General features: G+C 47.1%; 1 long non-coding RNA gene across 7 annotated transcripts in view; it reads right to left on the bottom strand.

Moving 5' to 3' along the window:
- Positions 1-16,524, bottom strand: part of LOC149127477 (uncharacterized) — a 44,712-nt gene extending 28,188 nt beyond the window's left edge. Inside the window, exon 1 of one of the 7 annotated variants that reach the window (XR_016231233.1) lies at positions 16,099-16,524. This is a non-coding gene — a long non-coding RNA (uncharacterized LOC149127477). The remainder of the gene's footprint in view (positions 1-16,098) is intronic. The other 6 variants (XR_016231232.1, XR_016231231.1, XR_016231230.1 and 3 more) reach the window with 6 other exon arrangements.
- Between the last annotated feature and the right edge of the window lie 10,379 nt (positions 16,525-26,903).

Here is a 26,903-nt window from a genome sequence, read left to right as displayed (position 1 = left end):
GTGCCCACCAGACTCTTGTCCCTGCTGCCCCCTTCACTGGGCTCTGCAAGCCCAACTTCCCCTGTAGGCCTAGGGGTGAAAATGGCTTTGCACCACAGCTTTAACCCTGCCTTGTGCTATTTTGGCAACACTGCCAGTAGAGTGATCACAGCCACAAGGCTGTGTGAAGGCGTGTCCCTGCTGGTAGCTTTGGGATCCACAAGGAGGGAAGGCCTATACTTCCAGGAATGGAGAGTCCCTACCTGTACTTCGGGGGAAGAAAAGTCCTTGTCAAGGTCCCCACAGGTGCCTAAAGGTCAACCAATAAGGATCAGACCCGCCTCAACCTTTAACCTCCATGCCCTGAATCTACAAAAGGAGCCCTCCCAGCCTCTGATGCGCGACTTCCCTGCCCCCGCTCTGTTGGGACCCGGAACCTCGCCAGGGAGCGGAATCCCAATAAAGCTTGTGAATTAATTGATTCGTCTGCCTGGGAAGATTTGTTACGCGCCGTACACCTTGCACCTGCATGATGAGATGACCGAGTGACGGCAGTGCTCAACACTGTCCGCTCTACCCCTGCAGGGGACGCCGGGCTTGAAATTGCTCAGTGTGGTGTTTGCAGGCTTTACACAGTGCCTCTGGATCTCAGTTTCGCCTGCTCCCAGGAACACATCCTTGCATGGAATTGTCTGTGAGGCCTTGATTGATAACCCTTCCAACTGAGCAGAAGACACTACGTCCTCGTGATGATGTGATAACAACGCGGCACAGCAGGCCTACTGTTAGCTACTGCTCTCTCTGAGACAGAATCAAAATGCGGGTTGGGAGTGGAAAATTAGCAATGGAGCAGCCTTAGAGCAGAAACAATGACTCAGGGTCCTCCCCTGGAGACGGCAAGGTGGGCACCTGCAGAGAAGGGAGCTGAGGTGAACGTGAGGTCTGCACGGGATGAGGCTCCTGGTCCTCGTGAGCCATGGCAGGTGCCCCTCTTTGAACCTGTAGCCAAAGCCAGCAGGTGGCAAAGGGGCTGAGGTGTGCCTGCGTCCCTCTGCCCTGTCCAGCAGTAACTCAGGCTGCCCTGACCTTCCCCACGACGTGAGCTGTCCAGCTGCCTGCTGGTTTCTAAACACAGCCTGCTGCTGTGTGCTGTGGCCTCCGTACATTCTCTCCTCCTGCCTTGCTCTCCATCCACCTTAAACAGCCCCTTGGCATCCTTCTAAGAGCTGCTTGGAGAGAGCTGCTATTCCAGAAACACACTGCCTGCCAAGACCTGCCCCACCACCCTGGGGTTGGTGGGGAGGGCGGTGAACAACGCTGCTTCCACCCAGGAGTTTGACCAAGACCTGCCCTGCACCCCAGACAGGACTAAGCAATCATCACCTTCGGCTCAAAGCAGCCCTGGCGGTCATGCTGGAGGACACCGGGCTCCCTCAGCCCCTGCGCACCAGCACAGAAGTCAGCTTGTTGCCACTTGGTGTGAGCAGAGCCCTTCGTTTATGCGCCTGTGTTTTCTCACATGGGGGACTTCACACCCTGAACAAGAAAGTCTGGAGCAATACTGGGGCTAGGGAATCTGAGAACGTGCTTCTGGAACATTCTCCTGGAATAGCCCTTGAGTGCAGTCAATCAAAGAAGCTTGCAGTCCCAAGAGACCACACAATGCTGTTTCTAGAAATTCGAGGAGAGGGTGTGACTGACAGCACCTGGGGAATCTGTAACCATGGACACCCCCCCCCCCAACCAAGGGAAACTTGAGTAGAGATCCCTTCTGTTTGGTCAAGAAGACACACAGAGAGACTGGTGAGCAGAGAGTTGCCACAGAGCACCAAGGGCTGTGTGTTCACCTGCCGCTGAGAGCAGCATCAACCCAAGGGGGCGGGCCTCCCGCAGCCACATGGGAGAGGGGTCCTGGTGGGACCAGGCAGGGAAGTGACCATGTGACCCAGGCATGCAGTGAAAGGGCCCTGGCAGGCAGCAGGGGGAGCTGCAGGTGTGGCCCAGTGCATCATGGTGTGTTGGGGGGAGGGGGGAGGTCTTGACAGGCAACGTGGACAGAGGCTCAGATGTGTAATGACGCGGGTGCATAATGAAGGTCTTAGCACGTAGAACCCAGGGGTGACCCAGGTGCGGTGAGGGGTCCAGGTAGGGTGTGGAGGGAGGCAGTGGCGTGGCTCAAGTCTCCACTCCTCCTCATCGTGAGTCCTATCCATTTAAAACTGCTACACCTGTATTTCCTCATCTACAAAATGGGAGTAGTGACAGTGAACTCAGACGTGCAGGAGGCCCGCAGGTGTGACTTTCCTGCCTCCCAACAGGTGGAAGCCGCAGCAGGTGGGCCACAGGCAGGGTCCCTCAGGCAGCTGGAGGCCCAACTTCCCCACATCATGGCTTTCTCAGGCAAAGTCTGCTCCTATCCCAGACCCTTACCTGCGTCTGTGTGTCTTCTTACTCTCCACGGCTCCCTGCAACCCAGGACACACTGAACTAGCCCACTTCCCCAAGACCCAGGGCCCCTGCACCTGCCAGTACTGCTATACTCGCCAGGACCTATAAGAGTTTCTGACACACAGTAGGTCCCATGGTATGGTTATGGTTAAAAAAAAAAAACTATAAAGAATAAATCAGGAATGTCCACACCCTGTGGCTCTCTCTCCGGAGACTCAGCTTCCCTCATGCCTCTCACACTCCGGGCCCTGTACCCACCACCCTCTTTTACACGCCAAAGGCGTCTCTCAGTTGTCTTGGTCAGGCCCAGGTTCATCTCAAGCAGGTGGGAGCAGCCAAGCCTGCACAGGTGTCAGAGCCAGTGGCCAGCCAGTTCCACATCCTCCAGGGCCTCACTGGCTCATGGCTGTCACTCAGCAGCAGTGTCTGCCCCAGTGGTGCCAGGATGGCTTCGGTGTTTTCCCTCCTGTGTTCCAGCAAGGCCCAGGGAAGGGCCCACCACAGAAGGTGCTCAGCAGGGCTCCCTCCACTCCCCCCACCGGCAGCAGATCCCTGGGCTCCACCGCAGAACATATGCAGGGTAATTGCAAAGCACCAAAGATGATAGAGGAAGAGAGAATGAGGAGAGCTGTGAAATTCGTATCCAGTCGACTTTAATCACAAGGCACATTCAAAGCACCCCAGGCGGCTTGAGAAACGCAGTATTTAATCCGTTCCTTCAGCAGCCTGCTGGGAGCCCTGGGGATGCAGAGGGCTGGACCAGAAATGGGGACATATGGGTCCCCACCTCGCCCAGCCTTCCCTACAAAGAAAACCAGGGGGCCGGCGCCATGGCTCACTTGGCTGATCCTCCACCTGCGGCGCTGGCACCCCAGGTTCTAGTCCCTGTTGGGGCACCAGATTCTGTCCTGGTTGCTCCTCTTCCAGTCCGGCTCTCTGCTGTAGCCCGGGAAGGCAGTGGAGGATAGCCCAAGTGCTTGGGCCCTGCACCCTCATGGAGACCAGGAGGAAGCACCTGGCTTCTGGCTTCAGATCGGTGCAGCGCACCAGCCATAGAGGACACTTGCGAGGTGAACCAACAGAAAAAGGAAGACCTTTCTCTCTCTCTCTCTCTCTCTCTCTCTGTCTGTCTAACTCTGCCTGTCAAGAAAAAAAAAAAAAAAAAAAAACAGGGACGTCTTCTTTCCGCCTCTGACTCCCCCTCCTGTTTCTGCTGAACGAGAGAATTGGAAGCCACTTGCATGATATGGTGAACCCTCTTGTCAAGGTGTTCACAAGCTTGGGGTTGCCTTTTCCCCTGAGACAGAGGACTTCAGGGTTTGCTGAAAATGTCAGCACACAGCCCGAGACCACGCTGTGTGGTTGGCCAATGCCAACAGGAAGCCTCCTCCCACACCATTCTCAAACTGTCCCTGGAGACAGGCAAGCCCCATTCATTGCACCCATCTGGTCTCCAGACACTTGGCTGAGTCCCCTACCGTGTCTATGGACCGTGGTACTCTTGTCACACTGCAGGAGTTGACTCTGCTGGGCTGGGGCCTGTCTGCAGCTCAGACACATAATCCACACTCTTCTCTTTAGTAGAAACCTTTGGCATGGGGACAATGTGGAGGTGATGGGTGTTTACAGAGAGAGAGAGAGAGAGAGAGAGGTGTTTGCAGGTACCTACAGACACACAGGGAACAAACAAAGATGACAGCAAACATCTGCTGGACCTTCACTGTGCAGGCCCCAGGTACCAGGCCAGACAATGAGATATGGGATGGAGGGTGTGTGCCCCCAACATGAAGGAGCTGGGAGTTGACCTCTGAAGCCACACGAGCCCCGCCCAGGGCCTTGAACCAGACATTGACAAGCTTAGGTGTGACATTGGCAAAGACCGTCCTGGAAGGCAGGCAGGAGGTGAGTCGGGGGCAGTAGGGCCCTCCTAGGAGCTGGATGGGGTGGCCCACACTCTTGGGTGGGAAATGCCTAGGAAGGTGTTACCAGAAAGAAGGTGAGTAGGTAGACAGCTGGGAGTTGTTGAGACAAAGCATGATCTCAGTTGATAGCTCCAGTGCCCAGAGAGCTGCAGGTGCAACCCAGGTGCAGGGAGGGGTCCGGCTAGGGTGTGGAGGGAGGCAGTGGCGTGGCTCAGGTCTTCACTCCTCCTTGTTGTGAGTCCTATCCATTTAAAACTGCTGCAAACCCAGCTGGAAACCCAGGTCCAGGGAGGCAGAGTATCAGGTCAAGCTCCTCTGATGGGTTTAGCCATGCCAAGGCTCCTGACTGCTTACAAACAACTCTGCATCAGGAGGAGTAGGACCCTGGGGCTGCCCCACAGTTCAAAAGGGCTCAGGCTGGGTCTGATGCTCAGCTGTCTCCTGACTCCAGCTTCCTGTTAACGCAAACCCCGGGAGGCAGCAGAGATGGCTTCAGTAATTGAGTTCCTGCCACCCACGTGGGTATCCTGGATTGAGTTCCTGGTTCCTGGCTTCAGCCCCGGGCCAGTCACTGCCATGGCGGGCATTTGGGGAGTGGACAAGGAGATGGTCTTGTCCATGTGCATCAGCCTCGGAAATCAATTTTACCTCATGTTTGTTTGTTCTTGAAAAGGGGCTCAGGTCAGGGTACCAGGGGAGCTCGGGACCCTTACACAACGTGCCAAGGGCCAGGGGGGTCCTCCTCCAGTGTCCGTCTCAGTGTATCCTCCATGCAGTGGGCATGCTCTTTGTCCCTAAAACCCGGATCATTTGTGAGATGCCTGCAGGGCCCAGGGCAGACGCAGTCTCCACAGGCCCAGCCCCCAGACTCCCAGGGTTCCCACCTCCCACAGTGCTCTGCCTGCCACATCTGTATCAGCTCACAGATGGAGCCACCCTCCTCTCTGCATCTCCAATCCTTAAGATCGGGCAGCCCCCCAGTTTCCTCCACCTCTTTTCTAAGAACTATGGGAAGGAGTCCCAGTAAAGACTCCAGCTGACAGATTCTTTGTCCCCACGTCTTTCTGTCTGGAATGGAGCCCAAGCCCCCTTACCACATCTCTCTTCCCTTAACAGGACTGGCAGGGCTGCCCCACACTGACAGGCCACAAGTCGGCTGTACAAATACTGCCTCTGCTCCTTCTGCCCACAGCCATACTCACCCAACCAACCACACCACCCGAGGAGGCTTTCTCCCACTTCCAGGGCAGCCTCTCTCCTGCTCACGGTGCTGGTCATGAGAGTGGGACCTGTGGCACAGAAGCCCAAACGCACAAGCTGATGGGGACCCATGCAGCCCCAGGCTCCTTCCACCCCAAGCTGAGATGTGCTTGTCGCATGCCTGGGCCCTGCATCAGCTTCAGAAGTGGGACCTTGATCTCTGTTTCTCACAGAGCTATTTATAGGTAGGCGGATCATACAAGGTATTGTCCAAATTGGGATGCTCTTACAATGAGTGGCAGTGCTATTAATAATTTTGCTGGGGCAATACGTGTGAATTGAGACGGGTAAACTAGGACATGCATTCTACTTGTTGAGAAGCTGGGAGGGAGCAGAGAATGCATCAGCGATCCTCAAAACTTTTAGCTTTGCCACGTAGTTAGTTTCACTGGGGAAAGACGTTCCCCATTCAGGGTCCTGTGCGTCAGCGCAGGTGTCATCCAGGGCTCTGGAAACCAACCTCAGGGCCAACTCCTGATCCATTGAGAAGACCACTGTTGCTCTCTTGCCACTGTTGTTTCTAGTCCTTACAGAACTTCTGCAAGTGAGGATTCTTTAAAATCCACTTTTAAAGATGAAGAAGTTGGATCTGAAAGTTTTGAACCACAATTTATAGGAGGCCATTGGTTTGGAGTGAGCTCATTCCGCTTGAGGCAAGACAGACACAGCCAACATGGAGTCATTGGTGCTAAAGTTCCAGCCACAAAATCCAAACAAAGCTGTGGAAGTGACCTTCCGAGAAATCAGGAAAGGGGTAAGAGCCAAAACTCCAGGAGCCCGTGTCAGCCAGGAGGAAAAGGAATTCTCGTCTGCTCTAATGCTTACGGAAATCTCAGCCGAAGAAGCTGATATTCACCACTCGGCCGTTCTCCTACAGCTGTGCCTGGGTTCCCACGAACACCCCCACTGCTCTGGCACTGCCCGGTGGGGCTCTCATTCCTTTTTGTTGAATGCAGGCTGCCTCATTCACAAATCACCAAAAAAGCCAGTCTAGGGGCCAACACTCTGGCGCAGCAGGCTAATGTCCTGGCCGGAAGTGCCAGCATCCCATATGGGCGCTGGTTTGAGCCCCAGCTGCTCCTCTTCCAATCCAGCTCTCTGCTATGGCCTGGGAAAGCAGTAGAAGATGGCCCGAGTCCTTGGGTCCCTGTACCTACATGGGAGACCCAGAAGAAGCTCCTGGCTCCTGGCTTCAGATCGGTGCAGCTCCAGCCATTGCAGCCAATTGGGGAGTGAATCACCGGATGGAAGACCTCTCTCTCTCTCTCTCTCTCTCTCTCTCTCTCTCTCTCTGTGTGTGTGTGTGTGTGTAACTCTGACTTTCCAAATAAATAAATACATCTTTAAAAAAAAAAGCCAGTTTAACCTGAAACTGAATTTGTTGTAATCATGCCTTTGGACAGAACAGCTCATAAACTCCCCTCGGGTCACACAGCTGCTGAGACCATGCTGCCCCCCTACCCTGCAGCTGTGGTCCCCTTATGTCATAACACTAGGAAGATACAGCTTTCTTCTGTTTCAAAACCATAGTAAGCCTAAGCTTAGTCTGAACTCATCCATTCTCTCCAGTTTTTTTTTAAAGGACTAATTTATTGACTTGAAAGACAAGTGACAGATGAAGGAGAGAAAGACAGATCTTCCATGCCCTGGTTCACTCTTCAGATGGCTGCAACAGCTGGGAATGGGCCAGCCTGAAGCCAGGAGCCAAAGACTCTACCCTGGTCTCCCACAAGGGCGACAGCAGCCTGAGTGTTTGGGCCTCTTACATTGCTTACCCAGGCACATTAGCAAGGAGCTGGATCAGAAGTGCAACAACCAGGACTCAAACTGGCACTCCAATATATAAGGCACCAGCATCACAGGTGGCAGCTTAACCTGCTGCGCCACAATGCCCACCCCCACCGTCTCCTTCAGTTAGCGGTTTCTGCTCAGTGACCTATAGGACACTCTCGCTACATCTATCCCCACTGGGGCAGAACAGAGCTGTTGGGTTGGATGAAATTGGATGAAGTTGCATCAGACTTAAAGCTTGGATGAGTAGTCATCCAAGTTTGGCAAGAGACCAGGCACATTCTGGACTGGACAGCTAGGATTTGGGGTCAAAGGAGTTACAGGTCACAGCCAGGAGACTAAGCAGAACCAAGCCATCAGACCATGCCATCAACCTAGGCAAATAGGGACAAGTTATGGGGCACAGGGACAGAATGCAAGGCCCACAGGCCAGGCCCCGGGCAGATAAGCAGCAGACTGCAGGCTGAGCACACAGAGTGCTGGCAAAGGCAAGTGAGCCAGAGCCTGGGGAGCCCATGCAGGGCCAGAGAAACCTCAAGGAGAGGAAGGCTAAGGAAGTCCACTTCTTTCTCCATTTCAGAAGTGATTAAGCCTCCTTACAGTGATTTTAACACCAGCAAATCAGAACATAAATAATGACAATTACACAGAGCACCAGGACCATGTCACCATCACTGGTTATCTTTAGTAGATTGTCCTCAGTCTCTTTTCGTTCAATGTAGCTTTCACTTAATAATAATGCTACTTAGGGGACAGCACCATGGTGCAGTAAGTTAATCCTCCACCTGTGGCGCCATCATCCCATATGGGTGCCGGTTCTAGTCCCGGCTGCTCCTCTTCCAATCCAGCTCTCTGCCATGGCCCAGGAAAGCAGTAGAAAATGGCCCAAGTGCTTGGGCCCTTGCATCCATTTGGGAGACCAAGAATAAGCACCTGGCTCCTGGCTTCAGATTACTGGAGCTTCAGCCATTGAGGCCATTTGGGGAGTGAACCAGCAGATGGAAGACCTTTGTCTCTGTCTCTCCCTCTCACTGTCTAAACTACCTCTCAAATAAATAAATAAAATCTTTTTCAAAATTCTACTTAACTTTTCACAGACGGTCCCATTTTTCTTTTTCCTGAAATCACCATCTAAGTGTTTTTCCATCTCATAACATAACTAATGGCAATCCCGCATAGCACGTTGCAGAGTGTTTTGTCAAATGCTCGTGTCCTAATTTCCCTGGCCTTTCACCTATTAATGGACATTTGGTTTGTGCCTTGCTTTCTCTACTATAAATAGCACTTCAAGACCCACAGGTATTTTTGCCTTCACTTCAGATTCACTTCTCAGAGCTGTGATAAGTGGAAGAAGCGCCTTCCAGGCTGGGTTCACATTATCTGAAATGCTCCGGACCACAAGGGCCCCAGGTTTGGGAGTTTCAGGTTTTGGAATATTTGCATGTACATAATGAAATTATCTCAAGAAGAGGACCCATGCCTAGACCATAAATTCCTTCGTATTCTACCTTATACACACAGTGTGAAGTCAGTCTTAGCCAATATTTTTCATAGTTTTGTGTGAAACAGGTTCATGGTGGGGAATTTTCCTCTTGGGCACCAGGTTGATGGGGAAGACATTTCTGATTAAGGGGGATGTCAGATTTTGTCTACAGATTAAGGATGCTAAACCGATAATACTGTAAGGCGTGGCCACAGAGGGCCAGATTGCTTCCTGTAATTTTTGTATTGCTAACTTACACATATGTCAGAAGTGTATGTGCTTTGCCTGGTTCTTGAATTTTGCTGATCAGAAATGTTTAGCAAGCGTTTCCCGAGCACTTACGCATTTGCCAGACCCTTTGCTGAGGCCGCGCCCTCCTTAGAAACAGCAATCTGGCCCACGTGCCACCTTCCACAAAGCTCAGACCCTGGCCTAGCTTCGGGGGACCTTCACCAGTAACTCACAGCTCCAGAGTTGCAGCTCTTGGCGGAGGGGCCACCATCAGCCAGGAGCTGGCACCTGCAGAATGATCAAGCCAGGCAGCCTCCTCGGCTTCACATGAGCTAAGACCCCCACACACATGATGAGTCGCCAGTAAAGGGGACCGTGTTAGATGGAACTGCATGAAATTGCCAATGATCTGCCAATTTCATACGGATAAAACCAATGCACTCCACAAAAATCTTCACTTTACAGAAGCTGGGGGGCGGGAGAATGAGGGCTTTGGAAGCTGAATCCCTTAGGTTCAAATCCTAACTACTTAGTGCATTTGCTGAGCAACCCCAGTCAAGCTACTTACCCTCTCTGAGTCCATAAAAGAAGACAAACAATTCCTTGCTTCAGGATTGCTGTGGGTAACTCGAAAGCCAGTTTATGGGCCTGCAACCTGTGCTGAGTAGCTCCCCCATCCCGCCCTGAAGCTGTCTAATGTTCTGTTCCTGTTTTGAAATTCTTAATACTTTCTGAACAAGGGGCTCTGCTTGTCATTTGGCACTGGGCTCTGAAAAGGATATGGCTGGGCCTGGATGAACCCTTAAGTACCTGGAAGAATACCCACGTCAGAGTAGATTCTCAGCAGGCTCCCAGCCCTCACCTTTACCTGTGTGTATGTAAGATACACAGGCAGGCGCCACACAGCAATGCTTTGGTCCATGTTGGACCACATGTATGACACTGGTCCCATGACTGTCAATGAACTGAAAAATCCCTCTTGCCTACTGACATTGCAGCCATTGTAACATCCCAGCACAAGGCATTGCTCACTTGTGTGCAGTGATGCTGAAATAAATAAGCCTACTACACTGCCAGTCCTATAAAACTATGGCACATATTTGCACAACAGTATGCACTACATAGCACTCAGCTATACCATCCTGGCCCATGCAAACATACTCTAAGATGTTTGTGCAATACTACAATCACCTAAAAATACATTGCTCAGAACATACCCTCTGTCACAAAGCAGCACATGACCTTAATTTGCACGCATCCCATTAGCACGCAATGCAGACATGAAATACTAAAGGTGTGATTTTTGGACAGCTTGTGCGTTTCTTATCTACATAAGAGGTGGCAGACCCCTGACTCAGATTCTTGTGTCACACATGCATAGGGAGTACAATGCCCACCTTGGACAGTCACTGTCAGCAAGGCCACAGCTCAGTGGGGAGGGTAGAAGTGGACAGAGAGCTGTGGCCTGAGTAAGGAGACTTCGGAGGGCCTGAAGGGGAACCGAGGTGTCACAGGATGGCAGATGGTACCTGAAGCCACAGCAGGTGGTCATAGTATGCAAGGGGATGATGTTAGAGGCAGAAAGTGGAGACAAGCCAATGTTGTGCACGCTTCACCTCTCTTCCTCACTGCAGGCTATAAAAACCTGGAGCTGAATTTCATGAGCTCTTTTGTGGCAAAGCCTTCCTTCTCATGCTGGTCCTCTCCCTGCATAGCCTCACTATGCCACCCCACTCCCTGTGATGGCAATCACTTGTTGGTGAGAAATTTGAGATCTCTATCCCCAGCTGAGGGTTCTTCCCCCAGGTCATAACCAATGTCTCCAGGAGCTTGCTGGACTTTGCTGCCCATATGCACTGATCCATGTGCAAGGTAAAACACAAGCCATACCCCCTCAGTGCCTCCAACACTCTGCATTAGCCTCAGGATCAAGCCCAGCATGAATACTTTCCTGCCAGGACCACCATGCTCTCCCTGCAGCCCCCACTGGGCTCTCCTACGGCCCACCGACTGGTACTCGTTGCTCTAGTGCATTTTACAGAGTCTCTCTCCCCTGAGCCTCTGCTCAGCCAGGGCACACATGGCGTTGAGTATTTGCCTTCCTCTCCCATGCATGAGACTACAGTTCCTAGGGCTGCCTCGTATCCTCAGTGCCCTTAATGGGGCTGTACACGTGCAGGCCCTGGTGAGGCGTTGCTGAAAAGTATTTGTTGATGTCTTCACTATCCCTGAATTTCCCCCAGTGCTTGGTCTTGATACTTGGTACCACACCCACACAGCTGTACAAGCTCCAGCTCTAGCTGTGGCTCCCTACTTATACCCAATCTGCCATCATCTCATGATTTCTTTTTCAGTTCTAATCTCTCACCCACTTTCACCACTCCATCAGCTACCTGGGCCAGGGCTGCATGCTGCTGGTCCATACCATGGCAGTGGCACCTGCTCAGGATGTCACCACACCCTACCTCCAAGGTCACCTTGCACTAGCTATGGAATGACAGTCCCACAGTGTACCTTGACCTTAGCACTTCTTTGTTCACGACTTTCAGGAGTTCAAACTGCTCAGTATGATAACCTGTGTCTCTGTAATGAGACTTTCAGAAACCTCATTGAACCCTCTGCCCAGTAAGTCATCCTGTGATGTTTGCTTGCTCCAAACAGTCCAGGAACACACTGGCTCCGGTGTCACTAGGCTCACCTCTCTCCACGCCCACCCAGTTCCAACTCAGTGCTCCTCCTTGGCCTTCAGGTAGGAATGTAATTCCTTCAGTAGTGTGTCCCCTGCTCCAGACCCAGTGTCCTGCCCCACAGATGTCTACCCAACTGAATTGGCCTAAGAAATTTTCTTTTTAACAAAGGAAAGGAGGATATGCAGGAGAAGAAGCAGAAGGACCCCTCTCGCTAAGCCTCTCTCTCTCTGCCTCTGCCTCTGCCTCTCTGTAACCCTGACTTTCAAACAAATAAATAAATCTTTTAAAAAAAGAAATCACACAGCTCTCTTTGATTCTGGGGAATATTTATGATTATCGAGGGAGAATTTGATGAGATGAAATACAAAATGGTATTTTGACACACATAGTGTCCAGCTCCTGTTCGGTAAACAAAACAATCAGACAGATAAAAGACCTTAAGGTGCTGTAGGCTTTCTCTCTGTCACATGGCCAAGTATTACTTGTTTATCACTTTGATTCATACCTTGGCAGTTTCTCCTAAATTTCATCCAGATAGAGAATGATGATCAGATGGCTCCCTTCTCCAGAGCTCCACCAGTTCCTGCCTATGGAGTCTGCGACTTCCCAGGAAGACTAACTGTTACATTGATAAAGCAAGTTGTGTTGCTTACCGAGACACACAGTGTCAAGATGCCATTTTGTATTTCATCTCGTCGAATTCTCCCTCGATAATCATAAATAATCCCCAGAATCAAAGAGAGCTGTGTGATTTTTTTTTAAGATTTATTTATTTGTTTGAAAGTCAGGGTTACAGAGAGGCAGAGGCAGAGAGAGAGAGAGAGAGAGAGAGAGAGAGGTCTTCTATCCGCTGGTTCACTCCCCAGTTGGCTGCAATAGCCAGAGCGGAACTGATCCGAAGCCAGGAGCCAGGAGATTCCTCTGGGTCTCCCACACGGGTACAGGAGCCCAAGAATTTGGGCCATCTTTTACTGCTTTCTCAGGCCATAGCCAAGGGCTGGATTGGAAGAGGAGCAGCCGAATTAGAACCGCCACCCATGTGGGATGCCAGTGCCACAGGTGGAGGATTAATTTACTGCACCATGGCGCTGTCCTACTTAACCCACTGTGACACAGCGCAGGCCCCAGTTGTGTGATTTCCTTCTGCTTCTTCTCCTGCATATCCTCCTTTCCTTTGTTAAAAAGAAAATTTCTTAGGCCAATTCAATTGGGTAGACTTTATGTGAGCAAAGCAAAGCAAAAATACTGCATGAACCAGAGCAGGTTCTGAGAACACAGCCAACAATCGGCTCAGTTAGCCTTTATAGATAAATGGAGATGAGACATAGAGAGCAGCTTAATTGTCTACAATTTAGTCAATCAAGCAATCAATGGAAGCAGTTGAGTGGTTGATTGACTAAACTAGTTAATTGTTTACAGCTTAGTTAGTTAATTGGCTACAGGGCCGCCTTCTACCAACCCGGCTTAGTTACCTTAAGCTCTACACAGACGCTCAGTCCCAATCTATGGCCTCTCACCGATTTTATTGAACATCCTCCTCTTCCTCCTATTTCATTCTTAACCTAGCCTTGTGCTTTCTTGTCCTACTGCCGTTCCTTGAACAGTAGATCTAAAAGTCCAGAGGTTCAGCAAGGGCTTCAAGATGCCAATATTGAATCAAAACTTATCTCCCCCTAAAGGAGCTGGGTGTTCTGTCTTCACAGGGAATTTCACCTCACATATTAAAGACCCTTAAGTTTAGGCGACCCATCAGTTGACTCTTGGAGCAGAAAGAGGTGCTCTGATCTGACCAGAGAAGTAGATGTTTAACTCTGATCCCTAGAAGGCTTTCCTAGAATATATCTTCATAGCTAACACAGTTTTTATAAAAATGCTATGGGGAACTTCCAGGGTGGCAGAGAAGAAAAATCTTGAAATCAACTTTTTCATGAAAACATGAGAAAACTGCCAAAAATCAACTTTTGCAGAACTCTTTAACCAAAGACTCACCAAAAATTAAAGGAGAATTGTTTTCAGGCAAAGCAGCTACGTCTCAGTAAGCACAGCTTTGTGATATTTTAACTTGTCCTATTACCAGCCCCCATCTCCAGCTCAACCAGTCTTAAAACACAGCAGTCTTGCACGACCAGTAGTAGTAACAACTACCCTTGTGTTAGCAATTAAAGGGAGAATACATAATTTGAAGGGCTGAATGCTTCTTGAAAGAAGCCCCATCTGGGACAGGCGTTTGGCACAGCCGTTGAGACTACACTTACAACGTTGCTTATGATACCACCATCCCATTTTGAAGTGCCTGGGTTCAAGTCCAAGCTCTGCTCCTGAGTTCAGCTTCCTGCCAATGCACACCCTAAGAGGCAGCAGGTGATGACTCAAGTAGCTGGGTCCCTGCTACCCGTGTGGGGGACCCAGATTAAGTACCTGACTCCTGGCTTCAGTCTGGCCCAACCCTGGCTGTTTTGGGCAATTGGAGAGCGAATCAGCAGATGGGACATCTCCCCTTCTCTCTCCTTCTCTCTCTCTCTCTCCTTCTCTCCCCTTCTCTCTCTCTCCCCTCTTCTCTCTCTCTCCCCTCTTCTCTCTCGCCCCTTCTCTCTCTCTCTCTCTCCCCTTCTCTCTCTCTCTCTCTCTCCCCTTCTCTTTCTCTCTCTCTCCCCTTCTCTTTCTCTCTCTCTCCCCTCTTCTCTCTCTCTCTCTCTCCCCTCTTCTCTCTCTCTCTCTCCCCTTCTCTCTCTCTCTCTCCCCTTCTCTTTCTCTCTCTCTCCCCTCTTCTCTCTCTCTCCCCTCTTCTCTCTCTCTCGCCCCTTCTCTCTCTCTCTCTCGCCCCTTCTCTCTCTCTCTCTCGCCCCTTCTCTCTCTCTCTCCTACCTCCCACCTCTCAAAATTAAAATAAATGTTGGAAAATCTTAATAATAGCTACCCTAAATCAGGACAGTGCAGTGCTGGAATAAGGAGGAACATATAGATCAATGAGAGAATTGGGAGTCCAGAAATAACCCCTCATGTTCACAGCCAGTTGAATTTTGTCAAGCACACCAAGTCCATTCAGGGAGGAAAGAATAGTCTTTTCAATATACAGTACTAGGAAAACCGGATGTCCTCAAACCATATACAAAAACCAACCCAAAAATGGATCACAGAACTGAAGATAAGAGCTAAAACCATGAAAATCTTTAAAAGAAAGCACGGGATTAATATGCTGACCTTACATTAGATACTGGTTATGTATACATGATATCAATTATACAAGCAAAGAAGGAAAATAAATAAATTGCACTTTACCAACATTTAAAATGTTGTGAGTTTCAGAAGACATCGTCAATAAAGACAAAAGAGAACCAGCAAAATGGGGGGAAAACATTTTTCAAATTGTGTATCTGACAAGGAATTTGTATGCAGGATATATTCTTTAAAATCCTTCTAACTCAACAAGGAAAAGACAAATAATTCAATTAAAATGAGCCAAAGATTTGAGTAGGTCTTTCCCTAACCAAGATAAACAAATGCCAGCATCAAATGAAAAGATGCTCCACATCATTTTTCATCATGGGAATGCAAATCAAACCATAATGATATGACCACTTCATACCCGCTATGACAGCTTCAATCCAAAACATAGACAAGTGCCTCTGAGGATGAGACCCAATTTGAGCCATCACACACTGCCAGAAGGAGAGTAAATAAAGAAGCGGAACTGTTACATGATGCAGCAACTTCACTCTTAGGTATATGAGTATGTTCAAGAGAAATGATAACATAGATACACAGAGCCTGCACAAGAATGTTCATAGCAACAGCACTCATATTAGCCATGGCAAACATTTGTAACAGCTGTTAATGCACCCCTTGGAACACCTGCAGCTCATATTGGAGTGCCTGGGTTTGAGTTCCAGCTCCACTCCTGATTCCAGCTTCCTCAGAATGCACACCCTAAAGATACAGCAGATGATGGCTCAGTAGTTGAGTCCCTGCCACCCTCTTAGTAAACTCCAAGTTAGTTCTCAGCTCCCAGCTTCAATCTCAGCTGAGACCTGGCTATTGTTAGCATTTGGAGTGAGCCAGCAGATCAACGACCTATCCCTTTCTCCCCTCCCCTCCCCTCTGTCTTTCAAATAAATGAAAAGTGAACTGATGTGCATGTTAACCATACCTTAAAACATTATAAAAACAAAGCATAAGAGCCTTGGAAGTAGAAACAACCCAAATACTCATCAACTTTATCAATCAGATAAAGATCTAATGTGATAGATCCATGTAGTAGAATGTTATTTATCAGTAAGAAGGGAAGTGCAGATACCTGGTAGGACACTGATGAAGCACCCAGGCACTCTAAATGCAAGGAGCCAGGCACAGAGGACCGCAGACTGCATGGTTCCCGATTCTGCTGCGTCTGTTTATTCGGTGGCTTCCACTTGCCAGGTGCTGTTCTCAGCCTTGGGGAGTAATCACTGAGCACAACACACTTGATAGCTATCCTCCCGAAGCTTTCATGCTAATGCAAGGTCGATTTCAGAAGCATGAGTGCACACTTAACTGATTCAGGATGACTGATCACAGTTGTGATGGGTGCCACGAGGACTGGTGGAGGGCACCACGTCCTCACCGGGGATGTCAGGGAAGGCGGCGCTGAGAAAGTGACTCAGTTGCACTTCCGGCTCCGCTTTCCATCCCAATGCAGGCGGTTTCCCACCTGCAGAAATTCTCCATACACCTGCTTTTCATGTTCACATGAGTGCAGCTTATGGTTCTGTCTCACCATGCCCCGGATGATGGGCAGGGGCATTTTTCTAAACATTTACTTATTTATTAGAAAGGCAAAGTTAGAGAGAGAGAGAGACAGAGAATCTTCTATGTGCCGTCTCACTCCCCAAATAGCCACAAGGGCTTAGAGCTGGGCTCCAGTCCAAAGCCAGGCGCTTCATTCAGGGCTCCCACTTGGGTGCTGGGGCCATCTTCTACTGCTTTCCCAGGCTCATTAACATAAAGCTGGATCAGAAGCGCAGCAGCTGGGACTCAAACCAGCACCCATGTGGGAGGCCAGCATCACAGGTGGAGGCTTTAGGGACACAACACGGGCTCCTCATTTTCTCTTATTTTACATGTGTTAAGTAATACCTTCATGTGATACGCTTCTTCATGTTCCTAATCAGAGCGCAAGGGCAAGTAACTCCAAAACAATGACCAAGATAAAAGCCAGTGGAAAGCAGCTTTTTAAAGTGCTTCTTACCTTAGCTATCGTGAATTGCGCTGCAATGAACATGGGTATATAGAGAACTCTTTCCTATATTGATTTCTTTGGGTTTGGTTTGGGTAAAGTTGAGGAATCAACCCAAATGTCCATCAACTGTTGACTGGATAAAGAAATTTATGGTACATATACACCATGGAGTACTACTCAGCTATTAAAAAGGAAAAAAAAACACAACTAAATTCTTTTTCAACAGAGTGGTCACAGCTGGAAGCCATTATACCTAGTGAAATAAGCCTGAAAAGACAAATATCATGTTTTCCCTGATCCGATGCAACTAGTAGAATACCTGAAATGTAATATGTTCAAGCAAAATAGACATTTGGAGAGTGGATGATTGTTTACAACCCTTGTCTCTTCCATTGAGGAACAATTTTTTTGTTTAGCTTTGCTTAATTTTGTTTTGTTTTCTTTCTCAGCATAGTATTTGCTGAACTCCTCTATTTAGAGTAGGGTTCAAGATATGATCACTAAGTAAACTGACAATAGATCATTGTAAAAATTAAGAATGGGAATGCGGGGGTGGGGGGAAGGGTCGGAATGTGGGCAGAGGGGGAGGGGAAGCACCACTTTGTTCCGAAATCTGTATCTATGAAATATATGAAGCTTGTATAACTTACACAAAATTTTTTTTTAAACTTTTATTTAATGCATATAAATTTCCAAAGTACGACTTATGGATTACAATGGCTTTCCCCCCGTACCGTCCCTCCCACCCACAACCCTCCCCTTTCCCACTCCCTCTCCCCTTCCATTCACATCAAGATTCATTTTCGATTATCTTAATATACAGAAGATCAGCTTAGTATACATTAAGTATGGATTTCAACAGTTTGCTCCCACACAGAAACATAAAGTGAAAAATAATAGATGATTTTTTAAAATGATGATGAAATCAGAGCAGACCTATTGTCATGTTTAATCCCAGTGAGAGTCAAGTTGGGAATTGATAATTTCTTTTTTTTTTTTTTTTTTACAGAGGATCAGTTTAGTATGCATTAAGTAAGGATTTCAACAGTTTGCACCCCCATAGAAACACAAAGTGAAATATATTGTTTGAGTACTCGTTATAGCATTAAATCTCAATGTACAGCACATTAAGGATAGAGATCCTACATGAGGAGTAAGTGCACAGTGACTCCTGTTGTTGACTTTACCAATTGACACTCCTGTCTATGGCATCAGTAATCTCCCTATGCTCCAGTCATGAGTTTCCAAGGCTATGGAAGCCCTCTGAGTTCTCTGATTCTTATCTTGTTTAGACAAGCTCATAGTCAAAGTGGAGGTTCTCTCCTCCCTTCAGAGAAAGGTACCTCCTTCTTTGATGGCCTGTTCTTTCCACTGGGATCTCACTCACAGAGATGTTTTGCCAGAGTGCCTTGGCTTTCCATGCCTGAAATACTCTCATGAGCTTTTCAGCCAGCTCCGAATCAAAATGAAACGAAACAACTAGTACAACAGGAAACTGTGATAGTGACTGAAGTGAAGAATTCAATAGATCAAATGAAAAACACAATAGAGAGCCTTACAAACAGAATGGGTGAAGCAGAAGAGAGAATATCGGACTTAGAAGACAGAGAACAGGAAAGGATACAGTCAGACCAAAGAAAAGAAGAGGAAATTAGAAATCTGAAACATATTGTCGGGAATCTTCAGGATACTATTAAAAAACCCAACATTCGGGTTCTAGGAGTTCCTGAAGGCATGGAGAGGGAGAAAGGATTAGAAGGCCTTTTTAGTGAGATATTAGCAGAAAATTTCCCAGGTTTGGAGAAGGACAGAGAAATCCTAGTACAGGAAGCCCACAGAACCCCTAATAAACACGACCAAAAGAGATCCTCACCACGACACGTTGTAATTAAACTCTCCACAGTGAAACATAAAGAAAAGATCCTAAAATGTGCAAGAGAGAAACGTCAGATTACTCTCAGAGGATCTCCAATCAGACTCACAGCTGACTTCTCATCAGAAACTCTAAAAGCTAGGAGGGAATGGCGAGATATAGCCCAGGTACTAAGAGAGAACAACTGCCAGCCCAGAATATTATATCCTGCAAAGCTATCATTTGTGAATGAAGGTGAAATAAAGACTTTTCATTGCAAACAGAAATTGAAAGAATTTGTTGCCACTCGTCCAGCCCTGCAAAAGATGCTTAAAGATGTGTTACACACAGAAACACAGAAACACGGTCATCAATATGAAAGAAGGTAAAGGAAGGAAACCAAGGAAGGAAACCTCACAGCAAAAGATCACAGGGAATTCAAAGCATATATTAGAACTTGTCTTTGGCAAATGGCAGGGCAAAGTTACCACTTATCATTAGTCACTTTGAACGTGAATGGCCTGAACTGTCCAGTTAAAAGACACCGATTGGCTGATTGGGTTAAGGAACAAAACCCATCTATTTGCTGCTTACAAGAAACACATCTTTCCAACAAAGATCCATACAGACTGAAAGTGAAAGGCTGGAAAAAGATATACCATGCCAACAGAAATGAAAAAAGAGCGGGCGTAGCCATCTTAATATCGGACAACATAAACTTTACCACAAAAACTGTTAAGAGAGACAAAGAGGGACACTATATCATGATTAAGGGATCAATTCAACAGGAAGATATAACAATTATCAATGTATATGCACCTAACTACAGGGCACCAGTTTATCTAAAAGATTTATTAACGGACTTAAAGGGAGACTTAGACCCCAATACAGTAGTACTGGGGGACTTCAATACTCCACTCTCAGAAATAGACAGATCATCCGGTCAGAAGATCAACAAGGATACAGTAGATTTAAACGACACTATAGCCCAAATGGATCTAACAGATACATACAGAACTTTCAATCCTACAGCTAAAGATTTTACATTCTTCTCAGCAGTACATGGAAGCTTCTCTAGGATTGGCCACATACTAGGCCATAAAGCGAGTCTCAGCAAATTCAAAAGAATTAGAATCATACCATGCAGCTTCTCAGACCATAAAGGAATGAAGTTGGAAATTACCAACTCAGGAATCCCTAGAGCATACGCAAACACATGGAGATTGAACAACATGCTCCTGAATGAACAATGGGTCATAGAAGAAATCAAAAGAGAAATCAAAAACTTTCTGGAAGTAAATGAGGATAACAGCACAACATACCAAAACTTATGGGACACAGCAAAAGCAGTGTTAAGAGGAAAGTTTATATCAATAGGTGCCTACATCAAGAAATTGGAAAGACACCAAATAGATGAGCTTTCAATTCACCTCAAGGATCTAGAAAACCTACAGCAAATCAGACCCAAATCTAGTAGGAGAAGAGAAATAATTAAAGTCAGAGAAGAAATCAACAGGATTGAATCAAGAAAAACATTACAAAAAATCAGCCAAACGAAGAGCTGGTTTTTTGAAAAAATAAACAAAATTGACACCCCATTGGCCCAACTAACTAAAAAAAGAAGAGAAAAGACCCAAATCAATAAAATCAGAGATGAAAAAGGAAATGTAACAACAGACACCACAGAAATAAAAAGAATCATCAGAAATTACTACAAGGACTTGTATGCCAGCAAACAGGGAAACCTATCAGAAATGGATAGATTCCTGGACACATGCAACCTGCCTAAATTGAACCAGGAAGACATCGAAAACCTAAACAGACCCATAACTGAGACAGAAATTGAAACAGTAATAAAGGCCCTCCCAACAAAGAAAAGCCCAGGACCAGATGGATTCACTGCTGAATTCTACCAGACGTTTAAAGAAGAACTAACTCCAATTCTTCTCAAACTATTCAGAACAATCGAAGAAGAGGGAATCCTCCCAAATTCTTTCTATGAAGCCAGCATCACCTTAATTCCTAAGCCGGAAAAAGATGCAGCACTGAAAGAGAATTACAGACCAATATCCCTGATGAACATAGATGCAAAAATCCTCAATAAAATTCTCGCCAATAGAATGCAACAACACATCAGAAAGATCATCCACCCAGACCAAGTGGGATTCATCCCTGGTATGCAGGGATGGTTTAATGTGCGCAAGACAATCAATGTGATACATCACATTAATAGACTGCAGAAGAAAAACCATATGATTATCTCAATAGATGCCGAGAAAGCATTTGATAAAATACAACACCCGTTCATGATGAAAACTCTAAGCAAACTGGGTTTGGAAGGAACATTCCTCAATACAATCAAAGCAATCTATGAAAAACCCACAGCCAACATCCTATTGAATGGGGAAAAGTTGGAAGCATTTCCACTGAGATCTGGAACCAGACAGGGATGCCCACTCTCACCACTGCTATTCAATATAGTTCTGGAGGTTCTAGCCAGAGCTATTAGGCAAGAAAAAGAAATTAAAGGGATACAAATTGGGAAGGAAGAGCTCAAACTATCCCTCTTTGCAGATGACATGATTCTTTATTTAGAGGACCCAAAGAACTCTACTAAGAGACTATTGGAACTCATAGAAGAGTTTGGCAAAGTAGCAGGGTATAAAATCAATGCACAAAAATCAACAGCCTTTGTATACACAGACAATGCCATGGCTGAGGAAGAACTTCTAAGATCAATCCCATTCACAATAGCTACAAAAACAATCAAATACCTTGGAATAAACTTAACCAAAGACGTTAAAGATCTCTACGATGAAAATTACAAAACCTTAAAGAAAGAAATAGAAGAGGATACCAAGAAATGGAAAAATCTTCCATGCTCATGGATTGGAAGAATCAATATCATCAAAATGTCCATTCTCCCAAAAGCAATTTACAGATTCAATGCAATACCAATCAAGATACCGAAGACCTTCTTCTCAGATCTGGAAAAAATGGTGCTGAAATTTATATGGAGGCACAAGAGACCTCGAATAGCTAAAGCAATCTTGTACAACAAAAACAAAGCCAGAGGCATCACAATACCAGATTTCAGGACATACTACAGGGCAGTTGTAATTAAAACAGCATGGTACTGGTACAGAAACAGATGGATAGACCAATGGAACAGAATTGAAACACCAGAAATCAACCCAAATATCTACAGCCAACTTATATTTGATCAAGGATCTAAAACTAATTCCTGGAGCAAGGACAGTCTATTCAATAAATGGTGCTGGGAAAATTGGATTTCCACGTGCAGAAGCATGAAGCAAGACCCCTACCTTACACCTTACACAAAAATCCACTCAACATGGATTACAGACCTAAATCTACGACCTGACACCATCAAGTTACTAGAGAACATTGGAGAAACCCTTCAAGATATTGGCACAGGCAAAGAATTTCTGGAAAAGACCCGGGAGGCACAGGCAGTCAAAGCCAAAATCAACTATTGGGATTGCATCAAATTGAGAAGTTTCTGTACTGCAAAAGAAACAGTGAGGAGAGTGAAAAGACAACCGACAGAATGGGAAAAAATATTTGCAAACTATGCAACAGACAAAGGGTTAATAACCAGAATCTACAAAGAGATCAAGAAACTCCACAAAAACAAAACCAACAACCCACTTAAGAGATGGGCCAAGGACCTCAATAGACATTTTTCAAAAGAGGAAATCCAAATGGCCAACAGGCACATGAAAAAATGTTCAAGGTCATTAGCAATCAGGGAAATGCAAATCAAAACCACAATGAGGTTTCACCTCACCCCGGTTAGAATGGCTCACATGCAGAAATCTACCAACAACAGATGCTGGCGAGGATGTGGGGAAAAAGGGACACTAACCCACTGTTGGTGGGAATGCAAACTGGTCAAGCCACTATGGAAGTCAGTCTGGAGATTCCTCAGAAACCTGAAGATAACCCTACCATTCGACCCAGCCATCCCACTCCTTGGAATTTACCCAAAGGAATTTAAATTGGCAAACAAAAAAGAGGTCTGCACCCTAATGTTTATTGCAGCTCAATTCACAATAGCTAAGACCTGGAACCAACCTAAATGCCCATCAACGATAGACTGGATAAAGAAATTATGGGATATGTACTCTTTAGAATACTATACCGCAGTAAGAAACAACGAAATCCAGTCATTTGCAACAAAATGGAGGAATCTGGAACACATCATGCTGAGTGAAATAAGCCAGTCCCAAAGGGACAAATACCATATGTTCTCCCTGATCGGTGACGACTGACTGAACACCAAGAGGGAAACCTGTTGGAGTGAGGTGGACACTATGGGAAATGGTGGCTTGATCAGCATAGCCCTGACTGTTAATGAACAACTAAATACATTATCCCTCTTAGTAGTTTTTTTTATCTGTTCTACTTAATATGACTGGTTTAGATCTGTAATTGATGCACAGTTATTCTTAAGTGTTGAAAATTAACTGAAATGTGATCCCTGTTGAACATGGTGGTGGGAATGGGAGAGGGAAGAGATGTATAATTTGGGACATGCTGAGGCTGACTTGCCCCAAGTGGTGGAGTTGGAAGCATACCAGGGGATTCCAATTCAATCCCATCGAGGTGGCATGTACCAATGCCATCTCACTGTTCCAGGTGATCAGTTTCAGTTCACAGTTGGTCATGGTGAAGGGAATGGGAGTCAAAGGGAGCACATAGACAAGTCTAGTACCTGCTAACGCTAACTGATGGAGTAAATAAAGGGGAGAGTGATCCAACATGGGAAGTGAGAATCTCAGCAGACTCATAGAATGGCAGATGTCCTAAATAGCACTCTGGCCTCAGAATCAGCCCTAACTTACACAAAATTTTAAAAATAAAGTGCTTCACACACAGCAACAAAATGTTTTCCACAAAGATCATGTGTTCCATGCCCACCACCCATCCTCACCACACCCTTGTGGCAGAAATTGAAGGCTGCTTCCTGTTTCTGTCCCCACCCACTGGTAGGAGCTTCCCTGCCCTCCTGTCAGTCAACCCAGCCCTGGGAGAGGTGTGGAAGAGGACACCTGGGCTTAACAGGTCTGGTCCTTGCCTGGAGAGTGAGAGGGAGAGCCTCAGACTGGCTTTCCACCTTACATGTGACTGGAGCTCCTACCAGGCCTCCATATCCCCAACCCTCCTCTACCGGACCTTTGCTCATTTCATCTGTTTTTATTCTTTTTTTTTTAAGATTTATTTATTTATTTATTTGAAAATCAGAGTTACACAGAGAGAGAAGGAGAGACAGAGTCAGAAAGAGAGGTCTTCCATTTACTGGTTCACTCCCCAATTGACTGCAACGGCTGCAGCTGTGCCGATCCAAAGCCAGGAGCCAGGAGCTTCCTCCAGATCTCCCACGCTGGTACAGGAGCCCAAGGACTTGGGCCATCCTCTGCTGCTTTCCCAGGCCATAGCAGACACCTGGATTGGAAGAGGAGCAGCCTGGACACGAACCAGCGACCATATGGTATGCTAGCGCTTCAGGCCAGGGTGTTAACCTGCTGCGCCACAGCGCCGGCCCATGTTTTCATTCTTGTTAGTCATCATTATTCCTATGATGGAGTCACTGTGGTGAATTTTCATGTATTATTTGCGAACATTCTGCTAGAACAGATTGGATCTGGAGAAACAGGGATGCAGATAATTCAATTTCAGAGTTGAGTTGACTGATTTTATTTTTCTAGCCTCAAAGAGTGATCAGGGGGCCAATGTTGTGACAGGGTGGGTTGGGTCGCTGACGTCCAATATTGGATTGCTGGTTCATGTCCTGGCTGCTCCACTTACCATCCAGCCAATGTACCTGTGGCCAGTGATGACGGCCAAGTACTTGGACCCCTGCCGCCACGTGGGAGACCTGGATGGAGTTCCTGGCTTCTGGCTTCAGCCTGGCCCAGCACCAGACATTGCAGCCATTTGGGGAATGAACCAGCAGATGGAATACATCTCTCTCTCTCTCTCTCTCTCTCACTATGCAGGTGACTGACACGGGGCTGGCAGTGCTGTTGGTTTCCAGCTCCGGGGAGCTTTCTGATGCTCTCGTGTCTCATCTCATGTGCAAGTGCAGTTCAGGCGGAGGGAGTCTGTCTTAGAACTTCCATGCACACTGTGAGATCCTGGGTACAGCAGTGCCCCAGCATGCACTTGTGGGATACGGGCTGCGCAGAGTGGGAGACAGAGGATGAGGAGCCAGTGGTAACAAACACCAGCAGTTCATATGTGCAGTTGGTTTCTGCTTCACTGCCAGCCATTTTTCTTAATTTAGCAGCTTACGATGATGACAAAAGCACACTCTCTTCGGCATCTGTCCCCTTTGCCACTCACTACCCTCAGGGCTTTGGGCTCCACCTGACAGCTCTCACTCTTGCTGCCAACAGCCTGCCCCGGCCCTGGCGGAAGCGCGAGACCCACATTGGCTGAAGCACCTGCCAATCTGCTGGGGCTGCCTCCTTGTCCCTACCTCTGCTGCCCTGCTATGTGATCAAAGCCACCTCAACATCTTTCCTCCCTCTGTGGAATTTAACTTCTTATCTGTGATTTTTATGTAGCAGAGATGCCATGGCTGTGATCTTGCAAGGCAAAAACCCCAGGCTCCTGGGCTCTGCAGGATCCTGGCTCCGACTGATATGTTAATGGGCAAGGATGCCATCCTGGAAGGAAGTCTGCTCCTTCTAAATATACCCCATGGGCGGCCCAGTTCTGACCGCTGTGGGCTTTGATGTGAAACAAAACTGGATCAGGATAGGAGGAGATGGAGGAAGATCACAGATCTTCCCAACACAAAGGGGTAAAAGCCAGCAGAAATCCTTACCACATGCCTGCACACAAGGGAGAGAGTGCATCATCCCATAACTTACAAAGGGAGGTCAAGTTTAAAACTCAGAGAATTCTAGCTGGGCAAGACCCGTCCTCTCCTCCATCAGTCGGAGGTCAAACAGGACAAGGGAGATGGAGGGGGGATTCTAAGCATTCTCTCAATGCCCCAACTTCAGAGATGATGAGGTAAGTGTGCCACCATGGAAAATATAAAAAAGGAGAAGGAAGCCAAGTTCTCAGAGGGCTAGGAAGAAATCCAGGGTTGCTCTGACTGAGGTCTTCCCACGGAATATTCTAAGTAAGAACAAAAGGACACAAAACACAATATACAACCTGGAACTGAGGTCCTCCTCCCACCCCCACCACACAGAGGAAGGCAACTAATATCAGAGAAAGTAGGAAGGTTAAGGCCCTAAAGGAAGCACTCGGAGTGGAAATACAACCCAGAGACAAAGAGAATATTCCTAGAGAGTCTTTAACCCCACAGGAAAAGATGACAGAAATATGAAAAAGGCAAGCAACAAGGTTAAAATGGAGATAATACATTTTCAAAGAGCTTTTTAAAAAATTGAGTACTGGGCCAACATTGTGGCATAGCAGCTAAAGCTGCTACCTGCAACACAAGCATCCCACATGGGCGCTGGTACATGTCACAGCTGCTCCAGTTCTGATCAAGCTCCTGCTAATGCATCTGGAAAAGCAGCCAAAGATGGCCCAAGTGCTTGGACCCCTGCACCCACATGGGAGACCCAGATGACGCTCCTGGCTCCTGGCTTTGATCTATCCCAGTTTGGGCCATTTCAGCCTTCTGGGGAGTGAACTAGCAGATGGAAGATTCTCTCTCTCCCCCCTCCCTCTCTGTCTCTCTCTTGTCCCTTCTGTAATTCTGTCTTTCAAAATAAATAAATCTTTTTAAAATATTGAGCACTAAAGTAGCATTACCAGCATAGCTACTGAATTAACAAAAGCAGCTAGGAGCAAAATAAACAAGCAGTTGTTGGCAGAAGCAGACAGGTTTGAGATGATGGCTGTATATGCAGAAAGTAAAACCTAGAGATCAAAGTAATCAGGGGAATGAGAAGAAAAGGGGAAGACAGCAAAGAGCCAAGATACAGCTAATTGGTGTCCTTGGAGTAGAAAGCCCACAAAAGGGGGTAAAAGTAACTTTTAA

The sequence above is a fragment of the Oryctolagus cuniculus genome, chromosome 3, assembly GCF_051225735.1.
Source record: "Oryctolagus cuniculus isolate XC-2025 breed Fujian yellow rabbit chromosome 3, ASM5122573v1, whole genome shotgun sequence".
NCBI lineage: Eukaryota > Metazoa > Chordata > Mammalia > Lagomorpha > Leporidae > Oryctolagus > Oryctolagus cuniculus.
This window is presented reverse-complemented; position numbering and strand designations above follow the sequence as displayed.